The sequence below is a fragment of the Bison bison genome, unplaced genomic scaffold, assembly GCF_000754665.1.
Source record: "Bison bison bison isolate TAMUID 2011002044 unplaced genomic scaffold, Bison_UMD1.0 scf7180017864263, whole genome shotgun sequence".
NCBI classification, from domain to species: domain Eukaryota; kingdom Metazoa; phylum Chordata; class Mammalia; order Artiodactyla; family Bovidae; genus Bison; species Bison bison.
The window spans coordinates 7,979,334-7,987,715 of NW_011494835.1; positions in this window are offsets into that span (position 1 = coordinate 7,979,334).

The following is an 8,382-nucleotide window of genomic DNA, read 5'->3' on the forward strand; positions in this document are numbered from 1 at the left end:
TATTGAGTGCAGCACTTTCACAGCATCATCTTACAGGATTTGAAATAGCTCAACTGGAATTCCATCACCTCCACTAGCTTTGTTCATAGTGATGCTGTCTAAGGCCCACTAGATTTCACATTCCAGGATGTCTGGCTCTAGGTGAGTGATCTCACCATCGTGATTATCTGGGTTGTGAAGATCTTTTTTGTACAGTTCTGTGTATTCTTGCCACCGCTTCTTAATATCTTCTGCTTCTGTTAAGTCCATACCATTTCTGTCCTTATTGTGCCCATCTTTGCATGAAATGTTCCCTTGGTAGCTTTAATTTTCTTGAAGAGATCTCTAGTCTTTCCCATTCTGTTGTTTTCCTCTTTTTCTTTGCATTGATCACTGAGGAAGGCTTTCTTATCTCTCCTTACTATTCTTTGGAACTCTGCATTCAGATGCTTATATCTTTCCTTTTCTGCTTTGCTTTTCGTTTCTATTCTTTTCACAGCTATTTGTAAGGCCTCCTCAGACAGCAATTTTGCTTTTTTGCATTTCTTTTTCTTGGGGATGGTCTTTATCCCTGTCTCCTGTACATTGTCATGAACCTCTGTCCATAGTTCATCAGGCACTCTGTCTATCAGGTCTAGTCCCTTAAATCTATTTCTCACTTCCACTGTATAATCATAAGGGATTTGACCAGGAGGTCAACAGGGCTGGCTGTGAGGAGATACCCATCGTTCAGGGTAAGGAGCAGCGGCTGCGCTTGGCTGGAGCAGCCGTGAAGAGATACCCTATGTCCAAGGTAAGAGAAACCCAAGTAAGACGATAGGTGTTGCAGGAGGGTATCAGAGGGCAGACACACTGAAACCATAATCACAGAAAACTAGCCAATCTGATCACACGGACCACAGCCTTTTCTAACTCAATGAAACAAAGCCATGCAGTGTGGGGCCACCCAAGATGGGGGGGTCATGGTGGAGAGGTCTGACAGAATGTGGTCCACTGGAGAAGGGAATGGCAAACCACTTCAGTATTCTTGCCTTGAGAACCTTATGAACAGTATGAAAAGGCAAAATGATGGGATACTGAAAGAGGAATTCCCCAGGTCGGTAAGTGCCCAATATGCTACTGGAGATCAGTGGAGAAATAACTCCAGAAAGAATGAAGGGATGGAGCCAAAGCAAAAACAATACCCAGCTGTGGATGTGACTGGTGATAGAAGCAAGGTCTGATGCTGTAAAGAGCAATATTCCATAGGAACCTGGAATGTCAGGTCCATAAATCAAGGCAAATTGGAAATGGTCAAACAGGAGATGGCAAGAGTGAACGTCAACATTCTAGGAATCAGCGAACTAAAATGGACTGGAAGGGGTGAATTTAACTCAGATGACCATTATATCTACTACTGTGGGCAGGGATCCCTTAGGAGAAATGCAGTAGCCATCATGGTCAACAAAAGAGTTTGAAATGCAGTACTTGGATGTAATCTCAATAATGACAGAATGCTCTCTGTTCATTTCCAAAGCAAACCATTCAATATCACAGTAATCCAAGTCTATGCCCCAACCAGTAACACTGAAGAAGCTGATGTTGAACGGTTCTATGAAGACCTACAAGACCTTTTAGAACTAACACCCCAAAAAGATGTCCTTTTCATTATAGGGGACTGGAATACAAAAGTAGGAAGTCAAGAAACACCTGGAGTAATAGGCAAATTTGGCCTTGGAGTACGGAATGAAGTAGGGCAAAAGCTAATAGAACTTTGCCAAGAGAACACACTGGTCATAGCAAACACCCTCTTCCAACAACACAAGAGAAGACTCTACACATGGACATCACCAGATGGTCAACACCGAAATCAGATTGATTATGTTCTTTGCAGCCAAAGATGGAGAAGCTCTATATAGTCAACAAAACAAGACCAGGAGCTGACTCTGGCTCAGATCATGAACTCCTTATTGCCAAATTCAGACTTAAATGGAAGAAAGTAGGGAAAACCACTAGACCATTCAGGTATGATCTAAATCAAATCCCTTATATTCCATCAAGAGAAGGACTCAATACTTAAGTTGGCCAGATGCTGGAGTTTACCTGAAGGACAGAGACCCCCAGGGTGTCATACATGTCCATGCACATATCCTTGCAGCTGTGTGGACTGTTTTCTGGCCTTTAGGGTTCAGATCTTTTCAAAGGCATTTGAAATAAAGCAGCACTGCAAGAGAAGGTCAACATTATTTCTGTTGAGTCAGGAATTCCTAGTTTAAGCAAGTCAGGCAGGGGTCCTCAATTGGATATCAGTAAAGGAACTTCCCTGGTGGTTCAGACCATAAGGAATCTGCCTGCAATGCAGGAGACCTGGGTTTGATCCCTGGGTCAGGAAAAATCCCCTGGAGAAGGGAATGGCAACCCACTCCAGTATTCTTGCCTGGAGAACCCCATGGACAGAGGAGCCTGGTGGGCTTCAGTCTATGGGATCGCACAGAGTCAGACAAGACTGAGTAACTAACAATGCACGACTATTACTAAGGTGAATTCAGTCAGTGATTAGCTTGGTTTGCTGGGTGATTTAAAAATATATATATTGCAAGCCCTGCACAAAGAAATAATAATTCTTGCTGAAGTTCAGGATTTCTATGGAGGCCCACAAGGGGTTCTTGGAGGAAACACATGATGGAGCAGGCTTTCTGGTAGAAGGGTTGTTCAACGCATTCCTTCTAAGCCTTGTGGCCTTGGAATAAGCTGCAGAACCAAATAGCAATGGGCCCCACCTTTGGAGTGTTTGAGTCTCTTCCCTCCTGAGTGTGGCTCAGAGCAAGATTACGAAAGTCTCCTGTTGGCAGCAGATAAAGGGATCAATGGAGGCAGGAGCAGCTGAGGCCTCACAAAAATTTACATAAGCCTGCTAGAAGTGGGGGCTCAGAGGCCCAGAAGGGAACCAGACCAAACGAAAACATCTGTAATGAGCTGTGAGGGCAAGTGAGCTGCAGAGTTTGGAGCAGGCGCCTCCCCACCTACAGAACAATCAGGCAGCTGCCAAAGCAAACCTTTCTCCAGTTGGGATTTCTTTTATTGTCAGACCTCCCTTCCCAGGACTGCCAGCCTTTGAAGTAGTCCTCAGTGTGAAAAACTAGGGGGGTGCACATGTAAGAGGGCCTTTGAAAAAGGCTTGGGGAAGTAGCTGAGCTTGGCAGAGAGCAATTGCAAGGTGAGGAGGATAAGAAGACTTGGAGGGAGACCAGATCGGGTTGGATGGCTGAACGACTTAGTGGTGGCGGGGCTTATTAAAGCAACAAGCCCTACAGCTCCACCAGGGGGGCCATAGCCAGCACTGTGCACATGCGTCCTACTTTGGTGTGGCCTGGGGACCTCGATCCTATGCCTGCCACGATGTCAGAATAGTTAAAATGACCTCAATGACTGCACCCTGAACTACTAAGGATCCTTTTCCTTTTGAAAAAAGATCCTTTGTTGATCTATGTTCATGAGTAAAAAGTAATTATTTAACAGTGCTACTTACTGACTAGCAAAATCTAGTGAGTAAGGTATAGGTGGCAGAATAATAATGAGAAATCAATATTCGTTCCTGGACTACTGTCTTATCTAACTCAGAAACGTGGGGCTTGTACTTGCTCCTCTGGAGACTTGCAAGAAACAGAGTAGAGAGGCAAAGAGAAAAGCAACTTTACCCATTTAGGGCAAACCCCGAGGACTCTGGTGTAAGCCTGGAGAGGTTTACCAAGAGGGTATAAGTAAAGCAGGTACCTCATCAGCCCTGCCACTAACCCTGATAAACAGTTCTGAGCCTAAGAGAGGGAGGAGAGTTCGCAGTTGAGGAGAAGTGTAAAATGTAGCATAAAGTCCTCGTGTGTGAGTGCCAACTTGCTCAGTCATGTTGGGCTCTTTGCGACCCCAGGGACTGTAGCCCACCAGGCTCCTCTGTCCATGGATTTCTCCAGGCAAGGATACTGGAGTGAGTTGCCGTGCCCTCCTTCAGGGCATCTTCTCAACCTAGGGACTGAATCCATGTCGCCTGTGGCTCCTGTGATACAGGTAGATTCTTCTCCACTGAGCCATCAAGGAAGCCCCTAAAGTCCTTGAACTGTGCCCCTATATGCTGAAATGAGCCCTGTGCGGAGGGTGATGTGACCAAATGTTTCCTGATGTTTGAGGGATCCAAGACTAGAGACAACTCCTGCCCCGTTTTGAGGTGTGTGGGGAGGAAAGCCAGCAGGACAGTGACATGGAAGAGCTAAGCGGGAGGAGACTAGAGACCCCATCTGGTGTGGGGATGGAAGGGGATCCAGAAGATTTTTCAGGTAAGGAAGTTAATTCAGAAGAAAGAGAAGGAGCAGGTCTGCTCCAGTCCAAGTGAAGGACCAGGCAGCAGAAGGGGGTGGGAGGCCGCTGCCCATGAAGGGAGGCAGTCACTGCTGCAGTCTTGGAGGCATCACCAGCCCCACGTGCTGAGGGGCAGCAGGATGCAAACACATATGTAGATGGGCTTTTAGCATTTTCAGAAGTGAGACCCATGGGTAGTGTACTAAGAACTAAAGTAACTCAGGTTACCTAGTGTGGGCCTGCTATAGAAAGATCCCAGAGAGGACCTACTTTCCTCCCCTAAGGATCCCACTCAGTATTTTATATAACCCCTGGGAGTTTAGGATAGCCACATTGGAGAAGGAAATGGCAACCCACTTCAGTGTTCTTGCCTGGAGAATCCCAGGGACGGGGGAGCCTGGTGGGCTGCCGTCTATGGGGTCGCACAGAGTCGGACACGACTGAAGCAACTTAGCAGCAGCAGCAGCACCATCCTGAGAAAGGGGGAACTCCAGAATAGACCTAAATTGCTAGTTAGAAGATACTGAAAAGTCACTGGCCAGGGATGAGAAGAGCCAGAGTAGCACTCAGGATGTGGCAGAGAGCTGGTTCAGCTCTAGGAACTAACACTCTTCAGGGCCGAGGGCAAATGGAGGAAGTGCTTAAGAGAAAAGACAAATGAACTTGTCAGTCTTCCTGTCAGATAGCGCTAATACAATAAATAGATCCTTGCAGAGTGAGGAATCGTTTAGTAGTGATGTCAAGTGCCCATTTTTTTGCTTCTCTTCAGATTCCAATTTATGGAGGGAGAGGTATTCACCTCTCAGATGATTCACCTTACTCTTAAATTTATACTATATAGATCAGTGGCTCTGGGAACCCCTGAAGTCCCAGACACCTTTTCAGGGTTTAGAGATCATGTTATTTTTTCTTAATACTACTAAGACTTTATTTGCCCCTTTCATTCTCATGCTTTCTAGAGTATACAGTGGAGTTTTCTAGAGGTTGCAAGACATGTAATGTCATCAGTGCTCTGGGAGCTAATGGAATTTGTGCTTATATATTCTTGTGTTTTAAAAACTTCCCAATGTTAATTCTAACATAAAGGCTTTTTGGAGTCCTCAGCAACTTTCAGTAGCTTAAGGAGTCTTGAGACCAAAAAATTTAAGAACCTGCAGTCTAGGTATAACATGAATGAAAGTAAGATCTTAATTCTTACATTGGAAACTTGATGTACATTTAGTATTAGAACTGCAAATGGTTTTATTTTTATAAAAGTATTAAATGTGACTGAATTAATTTATAAAATATTTTTCAAAATCCAGATATATTTAAATGCTTTTAAAAAATTGTTAGCTATTTGTTATAATTTGTATTTCCCTTTCAATTTAATATCTGCTTTTAAGTATCTTAGAAGAAAAGTAACTTTTAAAAATATAAATAAAAGTACATAACAAATTTTTTTGTTTCCACTAATGTACTTTTAAAATGAAAAATGTATACAAATTGTGCACCCTTTGAATGAAATTACATTTTAATCCATCAAGTATTTGCTGTCAATAGAATGCAAGTTAAGTAAGAATCTTCATTATAACAACAGATGAGGTGGTCACCATTGTAGAAATAAGCATGAAATAAAGGAAAGAAAAATACGTTTTATGGAATAATGTATAATTAATTAAAGCAACCCCTTACCCATGGGCCTTTCAGGTCTCCTGTGCCTCTCTTGCCTTCTGAAGTGGCCTACACTCTGTCTGTGGAGTGTATTTCTCCCTGAATAAACCTATTTTCACTTTACCGTGGCTTGCTCTTGAATTCTTTCCTGTGCAGAAACAAGAACCCATACTTGGCGGCTGTCCCAGGGACTCGGACGTGACCTGGGATGTGACCATCCTCTTGCACCCCACTCTCTGTCCTGCAGCAACACTCGCACTGCTTCCAACCTTGTTCCCTCAAACCCTTACCAGCTCTGAGCATTCTTTTTCTCTTTAATCTTTGTCAATTTCACAGACCACTATGAGATCTCAGGATTATTTTAATATATATTTCTTTGATTACTAGTGAAATTAAATATATTTTATTATGTCTATTGGCCATTTTTACACCCTTTATGAACTGTTTTTTATACTACTGTCCTTTGCCTATTTTTCAATTGGGATAACTGGCTTTTTAAAATTGATTTTTAAGAGTATTTCTTTTTTAGAGTTATGCTTTAGCCTTTAGTCTGCTTTAAAGCTTTAATATTGCTTGGAAAAGATTTTTTTTTTTCTGATGAACAGATTAGAAGTGTGTGTTTGTTATAGAAAAAATAAAACCCAGAAGATACAGAGAAAGAGTAAAAATGACCCATTGTTCTACCATGTTTTCTTCTTTTTTAAAATGTACAAATTGAAAATTCTCCTATTTCTCCCCCTATGTTATAACTCTGTCAACCTTCAGAATGCATTCTTTTAGCAGAACACTTATTTGCATATTAAACATATGATTTTAATTCTTCTTTCATCTTTATCATTGTCATCATCCTTATGATCATGAAGAACCTTTGTAATCATTTCTATTGATTTTTTTTCCTTTTATATTCTGTATCTTTTCTAAGAAAGGCCACTTGCACTCCCAAGGATATACACATAACCAACTCTATATTCTTTAGAAAATGGCTTCATTTTTTAAAAAATAATTAATTCTTTGATTCATCTGGAATTTATTCTGGCATATGATGTAAAGTAATCATTTAACTTTATATTGGTTACATGGTTATTCACATCCTATATAGAACTATCTATCCCTTTTGAATTGATTTCAAAAGTCAGATTCATCATTTAATGTTTTTTTATATGCTTTTGGACTTTGCATTCTGGCCCCAGTTTTGCACATTTAAAGATCTAGCAAGAGAGATATAATTGATTATTCGTATTTTTGGAAGTTTTCTGGCTATTCTTACTAGTTCACTTTTCAGATAAATTAGTATTGGTAATTATGTTAAGCATCCATATATTGATTTGGGGTACAGTTCAGTCGCTCAGTTGTGTCTGACTCTTTGCAACCCCATGGACTGCAGCACGCCAGGCTTCCCTGTCTATCACCAACTCCCAGAGTTTGCTCAAACTTGTATCCATTGAGTCAGTGATGCCATCCAACTATCTCATCCTCTGTTGTCTCCTTCTTCTCCCACCTTCCATCTTTCCCAGCATAAGGATCTTTTCCAATAAGTCAGTTCTTTGCATCAGGTAGCCAAAGTATTAGAGCTTCAGCTTCAGCATCAGTCCTTCCAATGAATATTCAGGACTGATTTCCTTTAGGATGGACTGGTTGGATCTCCTTGCAGTCCAAGGGACTCTCAAGAGTCTTCTCCAACATCACAGTTCAAAAGCATCAATTCTTTGGGGCTCAGCTTTCTTTATAGTCCGACTCACACATCCATACATGACTACTGGAAAACCATAGCTTTGACTAGATAGACTTTTGTTGGCAAAGTTATTGACTATGCCAAAGCCTTTGACTGTGTGGATCACAATAAACTGTGGAAAATTCTGAAAGAGATGGGAATACCAGACCACATGATCTGCCTCTTGAGAAATTTGTATGCAGGTCAGGAAGCAACAGTTAGAACTGGACATGGAACAACAGACTGGTTCCAAATAGGAAAAGGAGTACGTCAAGGCTGTATGTTGTCACCCTGCTTATTTAACTTCTATGCAGAGTACATCATGAGAAACGCTGGACTGGAAGAAGCACAAGCTGGAATCAAGATTGCCGGGAGAAATATCAATAACCTCATATATGCAGATGACACCACCACCCTTATGGCAGAAAGTGAAGAGGAACTCGAAAGCCTCTTGATGAAAGTGAAAGTGGAGAGTGAAAAAGTTGGCTTAAAGCTCAACATTCAGAAAACAAAGATCATGGCATCTGGTCCCATCACTTCATGGGAAATAGATGGGGAAACAATGGGAACAGTGTCAGACTTTACTTTTTTGGGCTCCAAAATCACTGAAGATGGTGACTGCAGCCATGAAATTAAAATACGCTTACTCCTTGGAAGGAAAGTTATGACCAACCTAGATAGCATATTCAAAAGCAGAGACATTACTTTGC